Here is a 22,784-nt window from a genome sequence, read left to right on the forward strand (position 1 = left end):
GCAAAAGGTGTTGAAACCAGTATCTTCATACAATGCTCAGCCCTATATTCAGACAATGCGGTTTCAATCCTGCCTAAAGCAGGTCAGAGGATTAGTTGACCAAAACGTAGTGAGACAACAACAACTACGGAGGGCAGTAATTACTAGATACAGTTTCAAGACTCAGCATCCCAATCTCGTCGCGGAAAACCACCTGGAGAAGTTTAGGGGATTAGTTGCCGAAACGTGGAGAAACAACAACACGCATGTGCAAAATACATACACAAATTATGAAGCCTCATCTCAAAATACTCTAAAAATATATATATATGACAAGTTTATTTGCATACTATCGTTTCAAGCTATCTCCAACGTATATTTTAAATATAAGCATTTTTTCCTTGATGAAGCCTTCATTATTTTCTATAAAGATAAATTGAAGTTTACTCACAATTCATTTATTTGTCTTGTGCTTGTATATCACTTTTATATATATTCTGTCGAATTCGGGAATCTGCACAGATTATCGAACGGAACAGTTTTTATTTAATCCACGAAGGAAGCATGCTCTCGCGTTTTGCGAGTTGGACAAAATAAACGTGACGAAATTTGAGCCGAAACATACTGAAAAGAGCACATCTCATCTAAATAATTCAGAGTATTATATTGTTCTAATTTTCATATACTTTTCAATTTCTGGTAATATTTTTTCAAGTGAAAATATCTATTGTATGAAAAGTATGCAGAAATAAGGAAAATTGTAATACCAATTTGGCCATGTATGTATATGTTTATACGAACACGCGCGCGCACACACACACGCGCGCACACAAAGATATATATATATATATATATATATATATATATAAAGGAGATTAGAACAATAGTCTAAAGAGCAGAGTGTATTTAATGATTGATAATTGAAAATTCAAATTAGAATTAAATTGAAAATCCGTTTCACAAGAAGGAACAACAACAAAATCAATAATTTGTACGATCGTTTCGGAAAACAATGTTTTTATTGTGGTAGACATTAAGCCACGGACAATAATTTTTACATATAGTATTTTTTAAAAAAACAAAGTTTCCTCATCAGCAAAAGTATTGGGAAGGGTTTTTAATATATGTAAAAGACACCATAAATAAACCTAGCATTAAAAGTAAGACAGATGTATCTGGGAAAAAGTAAAATAAAAGGTATGTATTTACTTGATAAGCAAATTAATATGGGTTAAATATAGAAATAAAATAGAATAAAATTATAAATCTGAATTTGGTTTAAATATAATATTAATAAGCTGAAAAGCTACAATAAACATCCATATGAATGGTTTGACCTTAATTGCTGATTTCACAAGGCGAAGAATTAAAAGGTAAATAATTAAATATATTTGTGTGCATATGTGTGTGTATGTATATATATATGTATATACATGTATATATATATATACATGTGTGTGTGTGTGTCTATGAACTTTATTAGAAATATATTATTATAATATTATATTTAAACCAAATTCAGATTTATAATTTTATTCTATTTTATTTCTATATTTAACCCATATTAATTTGCTTATCAAGTAAATACATACCCTTTATTTTAATTTTTTCCAGATACATCTGCCTTACTTTTAATGCTAGGTTTATTTATGGTGTCTTTTACATATATTAAAAACCCTTCCCAATACTTTTGTTGATGAGGAAACTTTGTTTTTTTTTTAAATACTATATGTAAAAATTATTGTCTGTGGCTTAATGTCTACCACAATAAAAGCATTGTTTTCCGAAACGATAGTACAAATTATTGATTTTTTTTATTCCTTCTTGTGAAACGGATTTTCAATTTAATTCTAATTTGAATTTTAAATTATCAATCACATTACTGAATATATATATATATATATATATATATATATGTATATAGACTTGTTTGTAATATTCCGAATTTTACTGAGTTTGTATAATTCAGTAAATTTCCATTTAAGTCAAAGAGAGATGACTTAAATTGCAAGCTATTAAATTATCATATTTCATAATTGAGCATTCATATATTGTTTTAACAAAAACTAAGACTTAAAAAAAAATTGATTGCAATAAAAAGTGTATGTCATTGTTAGTTACAATTGTTTCAAGAACATTTGGATAAATTCAAACATTATGGCGTTTGAAAATTTTCACATAATAGCCTTTCTTCAGACTTCAGGGAAATGTCTTTACATACTGTTCTATTGTTAAGGTGTTTTTTTATTCAATAAGTCTGAAGTAAGGTTATTTATGTGAAAATTTTCAAACGCCATAATGTTTGAATTTGTCCATTTAGTCTTGAAACAATTGTAACTAACAATGAAATACACTTTTTGTTGCAATCAATTTTATTTTTTAAGTCTTGGTTTTTGTTAATACAGTACACACACACACGCACTCATATATATATATATATATATATATATATATATATATATATATATATATATACATAAAAGTAGTGTTACTACAATTAATCAGAATGGGGAATCAGAAAAATCGGAACTTTTCAAGATATATGTATAGACACACACACACATTTGTGGGAGAAATTTTAAAGATTTAAAAAATCTGAAAAGTGTATATTTTACGAAAAATATGTGCACGTATTACATAAGTATTTATATTAATCTGAAAATACAATAAAATCTACAACTCTATAACTTAATATTCAGTAGTTTTAAAAGAATGACTTGGAATCGCAAATTTAGACAAGAACCGATAATCGTATTGAAATCGATGAAAAATATTTGAACTATTCCATCGCATCATACACACATTATTTTATTCAATTTAGATAAAACATTACCATAAGTAACTACAATAAATATATTGTTTCAGTTTTAAAATACACTGTTAGGCGAAAATATACATCAGTTCTTATTCGAGGTCAGTTCTTTTTATGACAAACACCCTTTTAAATTAAAATTCTTTTAAATTGAGCACTATCAACCACCTCGTTGAAATTTAATGTTTTTTCAGTTTTGGATATTTTAACCTTATATATATATATATATATATATATATATATATATATATATATATATATATATATATATATATTTGTAGTCATCGACATACAGTCCTGTTTCGTTGTATCACAACTCACCAGTACCGCTAGACTAGCAGCTATCCGAAGTTGAGGATCGAACCTAGAACCTCGAACCTAGGACCTAGAACCGTCGTGATGACAGTCGGCAGTTCTACCCCTTCACCACGGAAGCGGTGCCCGCAACTAATCTGTCCGAATGTCTATTTAAATAAACATCCGTCCGCTACTTGTAAAGTGCTCAAACGATTGTTTGTAAATAAACCGCGAGCTTCGCATGTTTCAGACAAATTAAGTAGCGAGTGAGATTATTTCCGACAGTGCTCAACCCAAAGAGGGGGGGCTTTTATAAAATATATTTGTAGTCATCGACATACAGTCCTGTTTCGTTGTATCACAACTCATCAGTGCCGCTAGACTAGCACCTATCCGAAGCTGATATATATATATATATATATATATATATATATATATATATATACATATATATATATATATATATATATATATATATATATATATATATATTTGACTTACTTGTGATACAGTTTTCTTATTTTCCCTCTTGTCTGTAGGTTTTTATATTCGTTTTAAATCCTGTATTTTCACACTTCCTTTTTATCAATCAATCATGGTATCTGTCTGTCTATATTCGGTTTGCCCATTATTTATCCACGGGAGCAAACGGTCTAAAATTTGAACTAGGAGAGAGAAAGTTTGGTGGAAGCAGTCGGGCATGCAATCAACGATTTCCAGTTGACACGGCGCGAAAGTGACGAATGGCAAAGAGTTAATGAAGGAGATTTGTGAGTTGGCAAAAAACGTTCAGCGCAAAGACGATTCAGTTCAGATCAATGACAGAATATTATAAAGTTTTTCATCACTCGCTGCCGGCCATCCATCAAACAAAAGACTCGATCCCTACTCGCCTGTTTTGTCGCATCGCGTATAAGTGAACATCACAAGTAGCAACAATCCTGAAACCAAGAAGAAAATGAAAATAGAATAAAAAAGAAATAAAATACAGAAAAGACAAAACGAAATATTATATAAAGGTTGGTTGGTTGGTTGTTTTTGTTTCACGGCATATCAACCCTTTTCGGGTTATTTAATGCCGAATCCACAGATTTTGAAGAAAATTTTTTTAATTGAATATATTTGTTGTTTTCATGTCGGTTTCTATTTAACCCATTGTTGGAACCCTAACAGGTACTACCACTCCGGGTCAGAGTGGACCTGGGAGCAATGGTAATTAAAGGGTGTCTCCACACTCCCCAAAGCCCGCAAGCTGGGGCCTCAACACTGGATATAGTTTAAGGCCATATCCAGGACCTATATAAAGGTTGGAACATCGTGAGGAAAAATTAAGTTTGATTTGATTGTTTTGTTTTGCGGCATATCAACCCTTTTCTCTTTTTTTTCATATCAATCTCAGTAATTTTGGAAAAAAAGGTTTTATGCTTCAAGTTCTTTATGTCTGTGGTTTGGCTGTTTTGCTTTGCGGCATATCAACTCTTTCCGATCATTTAAAACGAAATGCAGTATTTTAAAAGACGGTTTCATGCTTTAAGTTCTTTATATCTTGAACTCTTTATTCGTTGTCTTTGGTTTGGTTATTTTGTTTTACGGTATTTCAACCATTTTCAGGCTTTGTTTTGTGCCGATCAAAATAATTTTGGAAAAAACGTTTTATGTCTCAAATTCTGTATATTTTCAAATATTTATTCATGGAGTTTGGTTTAGTTGTTTTGTTTTAAGGTATATAACGCCTGAAAGTATCCTATACCTCTATAAGGCCACCATTCGCCCATGTATGGAGTATTGTTGTCATATTTGGGATGGTGCATCTGCCACTAGTCTCTCGCTCCTAGACAAGGTTCAAAAGAGAGTCGCCAATCTGATAGGTACTGAACTGTCAGCTAAACTTTAGCCTCTGTCACATCGACAAAATGTTGCATCCCTCTGTCTGTTCTACAAGTACCTTATCGGTGAATGCGCTGACGAACTGCAAGCACTTGTGCCCCGTCGACGTAAATACCCCGACAAACCCGACAAGGAGCTAAACCACATCCCTTCACAGTAGAGATCCATAGATGCAAGAGATCTTTCTACTCCAGTAGTTTCTTTACCAGAACAGCTAGACTTTGGAATTCCCTCCCGGATCCCTGCTTCCCCGACTGTACTGACATGCAGAAGTTCAAATGTAACGTGAACCGACATCTTGCTGCCCAACACAGTACCCCTGATGCTTATGTCCCTGATATTAGCCCCCTACAACAAAGTGACAATGTGCCTTGTTTGGGGTGAAAATGTAATAAATAAATAAAAAATTATTTCAAGTTATTCAATGCCAAATCCAGTCATTTTGGAAAATGTTTTAATGCTTCAAGTTCTTTAGATATTAAAATATTTATTGATTGTGTTTGGTTTGATCATTTTGTAGAAAAAATATTGTTTCTGTTTTTGACTTTGCAGAACATTATTGTTCAGCCTGCTATCACTTTTAATGTAAAAGTATTTTTCAGCCTGTTCAACGTAAAAGTATTTTTCAGCCTGTTCAACGTAAAAGTATTTTCCAGCCTGTTCAACGTAAAAGTATTTTCCAGCCTGCTGTCATTTTCAATGTCAAAGTACTTTCAGTTTACTTTCATTTTCAATGTCAAAGAATTTTTCTGCTTGTTTTTATTTTCAGTGTCAAAATATTTTTAAGTCTGATGTCACGTTCAATGTCAAAATATTTCCAAATAAAATAATTCGAAATCATGCTGAAATTTCGAGTATTTTTAAATATAAAGTGGTTGGTCGCGTTCAATGCTGCCAAGACTAAACTAGTTTCATTCAATAATTACAAGAAACCCTCTCTACCACCAATAGCAATGGCCAACGACCCTTTATCTGAGAGTCCATCTTTCAAACTCCTTGGCCTAACGTTCACAGGGAACATGAGTTGGAACAATTACATTGAAGGCATTGCCAGGGCCGCTGCAAGAAAGGTAGGCTCTCTCTACCGTGCTAGAAAACTACTAACACCCGAAAGTATCCTGTACCTCTATAAGGCCACCATTCGCCCATGTATGGAGTATTGCTGCCACATCTGGGCTGGTGCATCTGCTACTAGTCTCTCGCTCCTTGACAAGGTTCAAAAGAGAGTCGCAAATCTGATAGGCCCTGAACTGGCATCTAAGCTTCAGCCTCTGTCCCATCGACGAAATGTTGCATCCCTCTGCCTGTTCTACAAGTATTTTAGTGGTGAATGCTCTGATGAACTGCAATAACTTGTGCCCCCACGACGCGAGCACCCTCGACAAACCCGACAGGCTACTAGATCCCACCCCCACACTGTAGAGGTCCCTAGATGTAAAAGATCTTTTTACTCCAATAGTTTCTTCCCCAGAACCGCAAGACTCTGGAATTCCATTCCAGGTCCCTGCTTCCCCAACAGTACTGACGTGCAGAAGTTCAAGTGTAACGTGAACCGACACCTTGCTGCCCAAATCCCTACATAGTACCCCAGTAGTTGTTGCCCCTGATAGTAGCCCCCTACACCAAAGTGGCAATTTGCCTTGTTTGGGGTGAAAATGTAATAAAAAAAAAAAAAAAAAAAAAAAGACTGAAAGCAACAGTGTGCTTAAATATAAATAAAAAAATAATTAGAAGATAGAAATCAAGTTGAAAGTAATCTTGAAATCAGTTAGAAACCAACCGTAATATATTTCTTTATCTTTCTGTAACGAATGAGCATTAGTTAATTTCTCTATTTGAACCTGCTGTGCTGGAGTCTATCTATTAATATTTGTAGTAAATAAATCATTTATTCTGAATTACAAATTACTCTCAATTTTTAGGAGGGTTAGACAGTCAACATTAATGTTACCGGGAATATTAACACCACTAAGTTATAATTTGGTGCTAATTATACAAAAATATTATAAAATAATGCTATAATATTTGATAGGTAATCACATTTTTGTAATCAATCATTTTATTTAAGTTAACTGCTTGATAATAGAACTTTGTTTAGTTAAAAAGTTCTTGTAAGCTTTATTGTATTTGGGTATTTTTTAGTTTCTTAATAGTTTAAATTATATATTTTAAATTTGTTATTTTAAATTTGATATTTTAAAGTTGATATTTTAAATTTGATATTTTAAATTTTTTATTTTAAATTTGTTATTTTAAATTTGATATTTTAAATTTGATATTTTAAATTTGATATTTTAAATTTGATATTTTAAATTTGTTATTTTAAATTTGCTATTTTAAATTTGTTATTTTAAATTTGCTATTTTAAATTTGTTATTTTAAATTTGATATTTTAAATTTGATATTTTAAATTTGATATTTTAAATTTGTTATTTTAAATTTGCTATTTTAAATTTGTTATTTTAAATTTGATATTTTAAATTTGATATTTTTACAGTGAATCTAATCTGATTAAAATGAACTTTTTAAATAAAACTTAACCAAATTTTTTGCATGATTTTTTCTCTTTCAAAACAAATGTTTTAGTATTGTTAGTTCACTATTCATTCAAATATGGCGCCGTGTACGGATTTGATCGCGTGATGCCTGAATTAAAACGTACTTTTTCATATCCATTAAGTTTCAACATTTTCTATAATAAGTAAAACTTTTTATGTTTTTTATATTTTCTCTTATAATTTCTATAAGTTTCTAATTCAGTTTAATATTACTTATCTTTTTCTATCCAAATGGAAAAAACGTATATTTCTTCTGAAAATTTCATGTCTCTCTAATAAATGTTTTGGTATATTCATGGTTTTCAATAAAACACGTGTAAGACACAACAATAAAATAATACGGATGTGAATTAAGAGAATGATTATGTGACCTTGGAATGTTTAATAAAGTTATATATACTCACATATATGTATATGTGTGTAAACATAAATGTGTAAATATATATGTGTATATATGTATATATGTACATGCATGAATGTATATATGTATATATGTACATGTATGTATATATGTATACATTGATAAAAGTATTAATAAAATTTTGAGGAATACAACATTTCTCTACTGAGTTTCATAATTTCATATTTGTTTTAAAATATCGACAGAATTTGATTAAAGTTTCTAATAATAATAATATTAATAAAAAAATAATGATAATAATAATAATGATAATAATAATAATGATAATAATATTAATGATAATAAAGATACCAATAATAATAATAATCTATATATTAATACGATAGCGTGTGTCACGCTTTCCGGCAAATTTGATTGGTTGAAATTTTATTCTGGAATAGAAATTAAATTTCGTAATACACATTTACGAACACTCTAGGTTCTATTCAATTAGCGTGTCCTCGCCACTATATTTATTTTTAATTCTATAAAATTTAGGGTTCATCAACTCCTCAAAAAACCTTATAATGACAACTTTAAAGGGTTTCGGTGGTGCTGAAAACGAATATCACATTTAAATTTGTAAGTAATTTTCATGATATGAAGAAATTACTCCTTCTAAAAGTGGGGGATCACTTTCCTATATAAATTTAACCTAAAATAAGCACCCACTTTCTGACCATCTACTAATGTCTTCATATAAAACAAATTTAACTGTGATATTCGTTTTTAGCACCCTCGAAAACCGGCGCTGTTTTTGTTTTTACTAAGAGATTCGTTCTTTTTTTTTCATATGTTAGAACGTTAATAAGTAAGTAAGCTTACACGAGCGGTTTGCAAAAATATACTTGTTTTTCGTTCGTTTTTTTAGGTGAATATTCAATTATAGAACTTTATAGTTTTTAACAGGTGCTTCTGTAGTTTAATTAACCGTTTTTCCGTAAGTAATGTGCCAACATTAACCATTAAACCATTAAAGCAGAATCGTTTAATATTAAATATTAAACTGCAGAAGCACCTGTTAACAACTATACAAGTTCTATAATGAAAAAAGATCGAAAAACGAAAGTATGTTTTTGTAAACTTACAGCATAATTAGTGTCCCAAATTATGAGATGAAAAAAATGAACGAATCTCTTAGTAAAAAAAGAGCGCCTGTTTTTGGGGGTGCTGAAAACGAATATCATTAAATTTGTTTTATGATATGAAGTAATTACTACGTGGCCAGAAAGTGGGTGCTCATTTTACGTTAAATTTATACAGGAAAGTGATCCCCCACTTTTAGAAGAAGTAATTTTTTTATATCATGAAAATTACGTATCTGCCCCAAATTTAAATGTGATATTCGTTTTCAGCACCACCGAAAACCTTGTAAAGTCGTCATTTTAAAGTTTTTTGATGAGTTTGAAAGAAACTTGACATTGACCAATTCTTTTATTACATTAATAATTTCATGAAAAAGTGTTTTTGCTACATAAAATATTTTAATCTATATATTAATACGATAGCGTGTGTGTTATTTTCTGTATCACCTTTTTTTTGTTCTTCGAGTATCTGTCGTTTAATTGTTATGTCTTTCCATTTCTTGTAATAAATAATTTTACCAATAATTCTTCATCGGTTTTGGTTTCGGTTTCGATTATAGCTGAAAGAACTCAAGTTATATATATACATACATTCTTTTTTCTTCATAAGTTTTGGTTTCGGTTTCGATTCAAGCTGATGCACCCAAGCCATATGAATATATTTTTTATTTTTGAAATCACGGGTTTATAATATATAAAATTGATCTGGTAATATATACGAAATCTGCATAAATTAAAATATCATATTTAAGCATATTTTACGACCAGGCAATGCCGGGCGTCCCTGCTAGCTTAGATATATACTTTTGTAGTTTTAACAAAAGAACTACAATAATATCAGGATGTCTCCATTTACGTTGAACATCCACAAACTGCCAACATCAATATATTACATATGGAAGAGTCCGCTGTGGAATTTCCACAGGTCCCGCTAGTAATAATAATAATAATAATAATAATAATAATGATGATGATAATGATAATGATAATGATAATGAAAAAAAAGATAGTGTTTATTTATTTATAATATCGCACTTCTAAAAACATTTAATCAAACCTAAGCCGAATAATTTCCACTGTATCAATTTATTCTTGAATCGATCTGTAATGTGTTGTTTTTTATTTCCTACAATAACACCTATGTGTGTATGTATTCATATAATTTTTTCTATATGCAGTTTTACTAATTATGATAATAATTGCATATAAGTTAACAACACAACATTTTTACTGAGAATAGTTCAGTGCTAGAGCTAAACATATTATTTGAATGTTATCACTTCACGGACATTTTAATTTTAATATTTCAAAATATTTTTCTCTTTTTTTAATAACTTGTATATATATATATATATATATATATATATATATATATATATATCACAATAGATCTTACTTCATTGTTTTAGTAATTGCTTGCATATATCAAAAATGGACTACATAATTTTTTGGTAATAACTTCTTTATATATACAAAAGTATATCATTTTTTTTTGTATAAACTTGTAGATATCAAAATAGGTACTACACCATCTTTTTATATCTTGTATGTATCAAAATAGGTACTACATCATTTTGTAATAACTTGTATATATCAAAATAGGTACTACATCATTTTTTAATAAATTGTATGTATCAAAATAGGTACTACATCATTTTGTAATAACTTGTATGTATCAAAATAGATACTACATCATTTTGTAATAACTTGTATGTATCAAAATAGGTACTAGATCATTTTTTATATCTTGTATGTATCAAAATAGATACTACATCATTTTTTAATATTTTGTATATATCAAAATAGGTACTACATCATTTTTTAATATCTTTTATATATCAAAATAGGTACTACATCATTTTCTTAATATCTTGTATATATCAAAATAGGTACTACATCATTTTTTTAATAAATTGTATATATCAAAATAGGTACTACATGATTTTTTTATTAACTTTTATGTATCAAAATAGATACTACATCATTTTTTAAATATTTTGTATGTATAAAAATAGGTACTACATCATTGTTTAAATATTTTGTATGCATCAAAATAGGTACTACATCATTTTTTTAATAACTTGTATGTATCAAAATAGGTACTACATAATTTTTTTAATAACTTGTATGTATCAAAATAGATACTACATCATGTTTTTAATAAATTGTATGTATCAAAATAGGTACTACATCATTTTTTAAATATTTTGTATATATCAAAATAGGTACTACATCATTTTTTTAATATCTTTTATATATCAAAATAGGTACTACATCATTTTTTAATAACTTGTATTTATCAAAATAGGTACATCATTTTCTTAATATCTTGTATATATCAAAATAGGTACTGCATCATTTTTTAAATATTTTGTATCTATCAAAATAGGTACTACATCATTTTATAAATATCTTTTATATATAAAAAAATAGGGACTACATCATGTTTTTTATAAATTGTAGGTATTAAAATAGGTACTACATCATTTTTTATAACTTGTATATATCAAAATAGGTACTACATGATTTTTAATATCTTTTATATATATCAAAATAGATACTACATCATTTTTATATATGTTGTATGCATCAAAATAGGCACTGCATGATTTTTTTAATATCCTGTATGTATCAAAATAGGTACTACATCATTTTTTAATAAAATGTATATATCAAAATAGGTACTACATCATTTTTTAAGTAACTTTTATATATCAAAACAGGTACTACATCATGTTTTAATATCTTTTATATATCAAAATAGGTACTACATCATTTTTTAATAACTTGTATATATCAAAATAGGTACTACATAATTTTTTTAATAACTTGTATATATCAAAATAGGTACTACATCATTTTTTAATAACTTGTATATATCAAAATAGGTACTACATCATTTTTTAATAACTTGTATATATCAAAATAGGTACTACATCATATTTTAATAACTTGTATATATCAAAATAGGTACTACATCATTTTTTAATAACTTGTATATATCAAAATAGGTACTACATCATTTTTTAATAACTTGTATGCATCAAAATATGTACTACATGATATTTTTAATATCCTGTATGTATCAAAATAGGTACTACATCATTTTTTTAATAACTTGTGTGCATCAAAATAGGTACTACATCATGTTTTAATATCTTTTATATATCAAAATAGATACTACATCATTTTTTAATAAATTGTATATATCAAAATAGGTACTACATCATTTTTTTATAACTTGTATATATCAAAATAGGTACTACATAATATTTTAATAACTTGTGTGTATCAAAATAGATACTACATCATTTTTTAATTACTTGTATATATCAAAATAGGCACTACATCATTTTTTAATAACTTGTATATATCAAAATAGGTACTACATCATATTTTAATAACTTGTATATATCAAAATAGGTACTACATCAGTTTTTAATAACTTGTATGTATCAAAATAGGTACTACATCATATTTTAATAACTTGTATGTATCAAAATAGATACTACATCATTTTTTAATTACTTGTACACCTAAAAAAACTACTAGAACATTTTTTGGTAATAACTTCTATGCATAAAAATAGGTACTATATCATTGTTTCGGTAATTACTTGTATATATCAAAATTATAATAAGATACTACATAATTTTGGGGGTGATAACTTGTATATATTAAAATTAGTACTACATCATTTTTTTGTAATAATTTGTATATATCAAAATAGGAACTTCATCATTGTTTTAATAATAACATGGATTTATTAAAATAAGTATTGCATCTCTGTTTTAGTAATAATTTGTATTAATAAGAATAGGACTACATCATTTTCATGGTAATAACTTGCATATATCAAAATCCGTACTACATCTTAATTTAAACATAATAGTTTTTTCTTTTGATTGTAATTACCACCGGACCTCAGAATATGATATAATTGGAAATGTTTAAATTATTTTATAAAATGAAAATTTATTTTAGATTTTGTAATTTTTAATTGAATTTTTTGAAATTTAATGTACAAATTAACTCATTTCAGTCCCTTTAGTATATTTCAATATTTTCATATTTTTCTATATTTTGTCCGTCGTATTGTAATGAGTACTTGTCGTAGTCCTAAAGCTAACATAAATAACAATCTTCTATCTCAGTCCAATGCATTATAATAAATGCCACGAGCAAACTTAATGAAAAACTGCGTAAGTGACTGAAACAGATATTATCAATTGTTTGCTCGCGGTATTTACAAGTCGTATACTTAGGAAAGTTCGACATTTTCCTTAATTTCTTTAATTCATTCTAAAGAAAAAAGGAAACAAAAAATTAAAACAAAATATTTACACGAATAAAACTGATACTAATTTGGATTGTTCGGACTACTGTTCCTATTTAGGATGTCATATTCATAGATGTTCGGCCGAAATAACTTCAGGCCTTCTTCAGATGTATCTTGAAATGGCTCTTATTACCAAAACGAATATGACAATGAATATTACCAAAATGAATATGCCAATGATTCGACGATCTTCGAACGACCAATTATCTCCCATGAGATATCGACTTAATCGCAGTCGTTATTTTAGGGCTGTTCTTGATAATCTTGTCTTAGGCATAACAGACGAACCGTACGCCAGACAGAACTATTTAAAAATGCGCAGGGATACCTCTAAAATGCTATTTATACGTTAAACATAACAGATGAAGCGTTTTGCGGAAATAGCTATTTATAAATGCATATCTAAATTGCTATTGCAAACTTATGCATACTATCCAAATAATTTTACAGACATAGCTCATTTTTAAACTCAGCTTAATATTCACAGCCAGTATGAACTGGAATGAATTCATTGAGGACATTGCAAAGACGGTGGGTTCCTTCTACCGGGCTAGAAAATTACCTACACCTGACAGTAACTTGCATCTCTACAAAGCCATAATCCGACTATGCGTAGAATTTTATTATCACATCTGGTCTGATGCATTCACTACTAATCCGTACTAGATCTAAAAAATAACGTCCAATGTATTAGGTGCCTCACCATCAACCAGCTCCAACCTCTGTCCCATCGCTGCAATGTTGGGTCCATGTGCCTGTTTTTCAAGTACTTTAATGGAACGTGCTCTGATTAACTTGTAGCACTTGTACCCCATCGACGTACATACCGCTGATTAACCCGACAAAAAGAAAAATCCAACTCCTTCACTCTAGAAGATCCTATGAACCAGAAAACTTTCTACTATAAAAACTCCTTCCCTCGGACTGCTAGGCCTTTGAATTCCCTCGTTGCTTGCTACTTCTCTGACTAGACTAACCCGCAGAAATTTAAATTTAATATAAACACTAATCTCGTGTTTCTCCTTACAGACTCCCCTATATCAATGAGCTCAAATATTAATCCTTTACGCCCAAGTATCATTATGATTTGTTTGAGGCGAATAAGAGTTTAACAAACATTTACGTAACCAAACTGTTATTTCAAACTTATATATAACTGATAAACCTTTTAACGTGCAATGACTCTAATAATGTCCACGAACACATATAAAATATCTATATAAAACTTAATTTAAAATGACAGAGCCATTTATAATCATATACGGACCTGTCTAAAAATCTCTTTCTAATTTCAACTGAGCAGAGTTATAGATTGGTTGACAGAATCGCTTATGTTTTTGAATCTTTGAGATTTAGTTTCGTATAAGTTGGATTATTTGGAGTGTTGTTTTTATCTTGAGTGTAATTCGCACAACGTTCTAACCGATGTAACCTTCGACCTTCTTCAAGTGTATTTAATCCAACTTAGAAATCTTTCTGTAGAACTTCGGAATATGCACAAAGTTTCGAACGGAGTCCTTTATTTAATCCACGGGGGTAGCATGCTCTCTTTTCTTTACCTATGACGAGGTAGAAGTCTAACGTAATTCGCAATTAGTAACGCGCGCACGGTAACCTTCATAAGAGCGTAACTTAAAGTAAATTTTTGCTTACTACTTCATGCGGTATGCCACGGACCCTTACTAAAATACCTAAGACTTTTACCTTGTCACGGCTGACAGAATGAGAGCATGCTACCCCGTGAATTTAATAAAAACTTGCATTCAAAATACAAATTCCCGAATTAGACAAAAAGATTCTTGAGTTAAACAAGATGCATTTGAAGAAGGTCGGAGGTTACATCGGTCGAACCGTTGTAAGAATAACGCATAGGATGGGAACAATAGTTCGAATAATCCAAATAATACGCAAAAGTTTCTTATATACATGTTACACGGACTGAGCTATACAATACAATAAGAAAGTGGAAAACGGAAACATTTACACAAAAATGAAAGTGAAAGTGAAAGTAAATATAAGAGTGAAAGCGAGAATAATAATGAAAAAAAAAAGGTGATACTGTAAGAAAGAACAGCCCCCTCAAAAAATTCTGAACGAAGAAGATAGATGAGACCCTGTCGAATTTCTCGGACGTCAAACGGTTGTCGGAGGGTTGTGAAGCGATGTTTTCTGTTATTACAGAATTTTGATAAACGAAACATCTTCAATCACGAGTGACAGGATGAAAAACTGCGTAAATGACTGAAATGGATATTACCAATTGTTTGCTCGCGGTAATTACAAGTGGTATCCTTAGGAGAGTCCGACATTTTCCTTAATTTCTTTAATTCACTCTAAAGAAAAAAGGAAACAAAGAATTGAAACATAAAATATTTACATGAATAAAACTGGATTGTTCAGATTACTGTTCCTATTTAAGATGTTATGTTCATAAATGTTCGGCCGATATAACCCCAGACCTTCTTCAGGTGTATCTTGAAATGGCTCTTATTTGTGAATAATAGAATATTTTTTGTTTATTTTTCCAACAAATCTTGTTGGTAGAATTCAAAATGTTTGATACGTTTATGAACCAGCAAGATCGTCGAATCATTTCTATTTTCGTATTAATGCGCGTTTTTACTGATTAAATATATAAAATTAAAACCACGAGACATTTTCCCTTTATTAATTCAGCAAAATAATGAGCGCAAGTTTATACATTTGTTTTACACTTTTTAATTCTCAAATAAATCATGTTGCCACCTGGACCGTAAGAGATTCAACGTCTCTATCAACTGCGCCACGGGTCCCAAAGGGCGATCAAGGTTGGATTCTTTTTGATCTTATAAATCCACGTTTATTTATTATCTGATCTTCCATAGTCGGGTCCGTATCGATTGGTATACATATTATTCCTCAATTGGAATTCATTTTTGATATGAGCATTATATATATTAATTTTTTTTTTTTTTAATTTAACCTAGATTTAAAACAGGTCAAGACACTAGATATTTACGCTAAATAGCAAACACAAAGGAATGGGTGCCAACTAGAGGTCAAATGGCCCTTTGTCCTGTAAGTGCCTGCTCATTGGCTGATTAGGAAGGGTGCGGTGGATACTAGAAAGCTGATTGGCTAATAAAAAAACTCAATAGAAGGTGCGTATATAGAAATGCGAGACAACCACAAAATTCGCGCATAATCCTGAAGAATCCTAAAGTGGATGAAACGCGGAATATTTAGTGTAGCTTAATCTTTGGGATTGGGTCTGACATGGGACTGTGAGGAGTTGAGCAGCAAAAGCTCTGGCCATTTTACATTTAATCTTCTACAGACTAATACAATTAGGGAAGCAGGAAACAGGAATGAGAATTCCAAAATATATCAGTCTGAAACTATCAAAGCAGAAGGATTTCCGTCATCAAGAGACCCCAAAAGTGGAAGGGAGGGGTTTTGCTATCTATCGGTTTAATAGGGAGGATGTACGCCATAGGATACACGTGCTATGAATTCATCAGTTCTATATAAAATTCAATTGTTAGAAATTTACGAAGACCAAAAAGTATACTACATTTTTCTTAAAAAATGCCCAATTATTATATATTTATTATATTATGCATACTATATTTGTGAGTTCCTTATAGAAAGAAAGATTAATAAACCAAAATAAAATCTAATTTTCATGTAAAATTTACAACTGAAGACAATTAAAGCATAATCCCCTTATATCTTAAGATCTATCCTATTGTTTTAGAAATTTATATCACTAGAAGTATAAGCTTTTATAGTATATATTTAATATGAAATTATTTTTAACGGCAATACAAAGTTAATGCATAATTAATTGTTTTGAACTATTAAAATAATTTCCTAATAACAGTGATAATGTTCACATATTTATTAATTTTATAGCAAGGACGCCCGGCGTAACCCGTCCGTAAATACGCTTAAATGTGATATTTTAATTTATGCAGATTTCTTATATATTATTATAGTCAATTTTCAGTCGATTCTTTTATATTATAAAGTTGTGATTTCAAAAATAAAATAAAAAAATATATCCATATGACATGAGTGCATCAGCTTGAATCGAAACTGAAACCAAAACTTATGAAGAATATATATATATATATATATATATATATATATATATATATATATATATATATATAACTACTTCATTTACTCATATAAATTAATATACGAAAGTATAAATTTATGTGTAAATTTTAAGTATTTACTTCAACAGTGCTCAATACGTAGGTAGAGCTAGTTAGTAAGTTATAAAATATATATATATGGCGATTAAGCTACACTAAATATTCCGCGTTTCATCCACATTAGGATTCTTCAGGATTATGCGCGAATTTTGTGGTTGTCTCGCGTTTTTATATACGCACCTTTTATTGAGTTTTTTATTAGCCAATCAGCTTTCTAGTATCCACCGCACCCTTCCTAATCAGCCAATGAGCAGGCACTTACAGGACAAAGGCCCTTTTAGCCTCTAGTTGACACCCATTCCTTTGTGTTTGCTTATTAGCGTAGATATCTAGTGTCTTGACCTGTTTTAAATCTAGGTTAAATTAAAAAAAAATCAAATTAATATATATAATGCTCATATCAAAAATGAATTCCAATTAAGGAATAATATATATATACCAATCGGTACGGACCCAACTATGGAAGATCAGATAATAAATAAACGTGGATTTATACGATCAAAAAGAATCCAACCTTGATCGCCCTTTGGGGCCCGTGGCGCAGTTGATAGAGACATTGAATCTCTACGGTTCCAGATGGACATTGTCTGAAGATAGCGGTTTCAATCCTACCCAAAGCGTGCCAGAGGTTTGCTTGGCCAAAAACACGGTGAGACGACAACAAATACGGATGGCAGTGATTGCTGAGAATGCAGTTAGAAGATTTGAAGTTCCTATCCGTCGCGGTTACCACCTGACGAAGGCCAGAGGAATAGTTGTTTTTGTGAAAAATAATAATAATAAAGATGAAAACAACAACTAAAAGAAGATGAGAATAATAGTCCGAAATAAAAATAAATTAATACATAACACTAATTCAGAGTTTTCCAACTTCTTCAACTATTAGATCATCCCATAAGTTCTGTCCGAATTTATGAATAAAGAAAATGTGACATTTTATTAAGGAATTAATCATCAATATACTTTCCCTGATTAACTATGATTTACTTCCATCTATCAAAAAGCTTATTAATTCCATCACTAAAATCCTTTTGGCTTTGATTCGAAGAACTCACAAATGTCAGTTCCAACATATTTCTGCGTTACAAAAGCTGTTCCTTCCAAATAATTTTGTAAGCTACGAAACAAATGGTAGTGTGAAGGAGTAAGGTCAGGAGAATAGGGTGGATGAGGCATTTTCTTCCAATAAAGTTCTTCGATATTTTATGAGGTAAATCTTGCTGTGTTGGGTCGTGCATTTTCCTGGTGAAAGGTCGGCCCTTTTTTAAATAACTAGAGCAGGTCTTTCCCCTTCAAAGCTTGGTTCAAACGCTCTAATTGCTGACAGTAAATTTGAGCATTAATTGTTGCATTAGGTGGTAACAATTTAAAGTGGAATATTTATAGCCAGTTCGACTGGTGAGTTTCCTTTTTTAAACGCATAAAGCATTATATACCTCAAATGATTCTTAGGCACTTCCATGTTAGTGGGGATGTATTCAAGCAAATTTAAATTTTATCGTTCTGTAATAATACAAAAAAGAAATAATCAATAAAAATGTGAAAAGTACATAATATACACAATATTTTAAGGTTTCGTTTAATTTAAAAACCAAGGTAAAAATTCGCACAGAACGTGAGATAACCTGATATATCAAGGGGCGAACAAGAAGTTGGCAATAAAACAAATAAATTATTTACAACATCGGAGTTTCGTCTTTGTTACCAATATTTAGCGGGAAATGTCAAGTTTATAACTTTCTCCAACTATATGATTGCGTGTAAATGGATTTGATAGCATTTGATCTCTGCATGGCTGCCTTCATAGTCTACGAGGGTATCCTTGGAATCAATCTTGCAACCATGGCAAGTCGGAAAAGACGTTCAATAGAAGCACCATACTTCCGGCGAAGATAGTGAAATGACGTATTTGTGTAAATTTATTGGGTATGTATATTTTGAAGAGAGTAAATTAAGAATGATAAAACTATGAGAAAAGTAAGGAAAAATAGAGAGAAACAGAGAGGAGGGGCGAATAAGAGAAAAATACTTGCCATAACTTTTTAAGTCCTTTCATGAACAAAAGCGACGGAAATCTTACTTTCAATTTACAAAGAATGAAAAAGTTAATAGGTGTGTATATATATATATATATATATATATATATATATATATATATATATACATACGAGCAAACAGTTAAAAAAAGCATGTTAAAAACACTTTGAAATGAGTTAAAAACATATTTAATCTGAAAAGGAAATACTAGATAAGTGGATAGTCCTTAATCCGCGGAGTTTCGAAGAAATACTTTCCTTCTCATCAGAGGGTAGGAATTAGCCAAATGCGGGATCGGATTTTGCATGCAAAAGTATTTTATGAAACAACAAGTAAGTTATTATATATATATATATATATATATATATATATACACGCACATGCATATATATATATATATATATATATATATATATATACATATAAGAATTTAACCAAAAGATAGTCTAAATCTATCAATGAACTAATATTTTGAGTTTAAGGATGATAAGCTTATGGGTATATTTTAAGAAGGGCCGATGGAACAATACGAAAAGTGAGAAAGAGAGAAATCTCTCTCTCTCTCTATATATATATGTATATATATATATGTAAAGAGAGGAAGATATATATATAGTATATAATATATATATATATATATATATATGGAGAGAGAGAGATAGATAGATAGAGAGAGAGAGAGAGAGAGAGAGAGAGAGATACTTCCGACCCTTCTACTTTTCCACTACAAAAAAAAACAGGAATTCTAAGTTTTAGATTAAAAGAATAGCAAAATTAATACGCATATTTTGCGAAGAAAAGTAGAAAAGTTGAAAGACTGAAGGAGAAAGACAGAGAAATGTACGGATTTAATAAAGAAAGAAAGAGGAATTTGTTTTGTGGCATATCAACCCTTTTCCATTTTTTAATGACAGATTCAATCATTTTTGGTAAAAGATTTTATACTGCAAGTGCTTCATATCTTCACATTTGTTTAGTGAGAAAAAACGTGAGAAAAGAATACTTGCTTGAACTCTTCCGGCTCCAAGACCCAACCAAAGAACATGGATTCTTCTAAGTTTCAAATTAAAAAGAATTACAAAGCTAATAGGTATATTTTGAGAAGGAAAAATGTTCGACAGTATCAGTGAGTGTGTATGTGTTTGAGTGTGTGTGTGTGTGTGTGTGAGAGAGAGAGAGAGAGAGAGAGACAGAGAGAGCAATATTCGCCCAAATATTTGCATTTCAGACACTTCCCAAAGAAAAAGGGAATTTTAAATAGTAAATACCGACGAAAAGAAAAAGGACTGCCGTAGAACGTGCATGCACGAATAATGGAAGAGATGTATTTTTACGAATGGGGTCCGCCTGCGGATCCCAAGGAGCAGGTGTTCAGAGGGACCCTCATCAGAGAATGAAGGCGATAAGAGTTATCACCGCATCTCTAGATTAGTCGCAGTGCTAAGCATCTCTTGCGATCGACCGCCTACCCAATTCCTCTAACCCTAACCTAGCCGAGTTGCAAAGACTTGCATTACTGCCGCTTGCACAGCCATTCCCCGATGTCGCACTTCTGTACATTTGGAACCATCCTCTTCTTTTTATCGTTTTAAAAAATCTCTTTGTTTTAATATTCTCTTTGGAAATTATTCTCTTTTATTATTTGTCTTTAATTTCTTCATGCTCTTTCTTCTTCTTCTTCTTCTTCTTCTTCTTCTTCTTCTTCTTCTTCGTCCTCCTCCTCTACTTTTTTCTTCTTCTATCGCAATCACTCATTATTGTTTACTCACTAAGAATTTTCACATCTTTTCTAAAATCTGAGTGACAACAAGTCTCCAAAGATTTAAAGAACTATCAGACATTCGATGATCATTGCAAATTATTATATATATATATATATATATATATATATATATATATAAGGTTACATGTCTGTCTATCTGTTTCCATATTTTCAAACTCTATCTCCCCCTTAACTAAAAGTCGTAGAGTGGCGCTAGGGACGTCAAATGAATGGACTTTTTACGGACCGTTTTTTCATTCGACTATAGCTGGTTAAAATAGTTTTTAAGGAGTAAAAACTGAGTCAACATTGACAAAATCGTTATACATTTTGTACATTCATCTTAGTTTATTTTAATTTTTAATTTTTGATCAGTTCATACATATCACACGTTAGTACAGTGGTAACGTCACCAGCTTTGAATGGTACAGATTTGATTTCGATTTCGATTCTAGCTAATACTTTTTGACTTTTGAAATTACAACTCTGTACTAATTTGTACGAAATCAGGACAAATTAAAATATCATATTTAAACCTATTTTACTCCGAGGCAAAGCCCCCTCCCCCGCTGGTACAGTTCTAGGTTTATATTTTCTAAAGGTAAAACAACTAATGACGTTTTAACGTCGTTAATACAAAAGTGCTTAATATCGAAGTAGGGCAAGATATACCTTTTATTTGTTTTACACAAGCACTAATATGTCGCTACATATTCATGAGCATGTTTCGATTATCCGGTTACAGGTCACTAAACACCTGCATGATCAATATCGCCTAAAAAGGTCTCTAGTTACTTCTAACTAGCTGACCGAAACATGCTCATGAATGTGTGGCCGCAAATTAATGCTTATGTAAAACAAATATAACGTATCTCTCTCTCTCTCTCTCTATATATATATATATATATATATATATATATAAGGAGAGAGAGAGAGAGAGAAAGAAAGAAAAAGAGAAAGGGAAAGAGAAAGAGAGAAAGAAAAGGAGAAACATAAGTGGGGAAGTCAGTGCACTGGAACTATATTCAAGCAACTGCACCTTGAACATTCACACAAGTGGTACAAGCACAAACTTGCAGCAGTACTTGAAAAGGAATATCACAAAATCTTATATGACATGGTCGTTCAAATCAGAGAAATTAGTGGAAACATACAATGAATAACGATAATGAAAACAGCTGAAATATTAAGAAAAACCCTTGTATGCGATCAATGAATAACATTCCTTATTATTATTATTATTATTATTATTATTATTATTATTATTATTATTATTATTATTGTCGTTATTATGAGCATTATTATAATTATTGTTATTATTATTATTATTATGGTGATTAATATTATTATTAATATTATTGCCGTTATTATTATCATTATTATTATTATTATTATTATTATTATCATTGTCGTTATTATTATTATC

The sequence above is a fragment of the Euprymna scolopes genome, chromosome 26, assembly GCF_053919585.1.
Source record: "Euprymna scolopes isolate OS-2025 chromosome 26, ASM5391958v1, whole genome shotgun sequence".
Lineage (NCBI taxonomy): Eukaryota > Metazoa > Mollusca > Cephalopoda > Sepiida > Sepiolidae > Euprymna > Euprymna scolopes.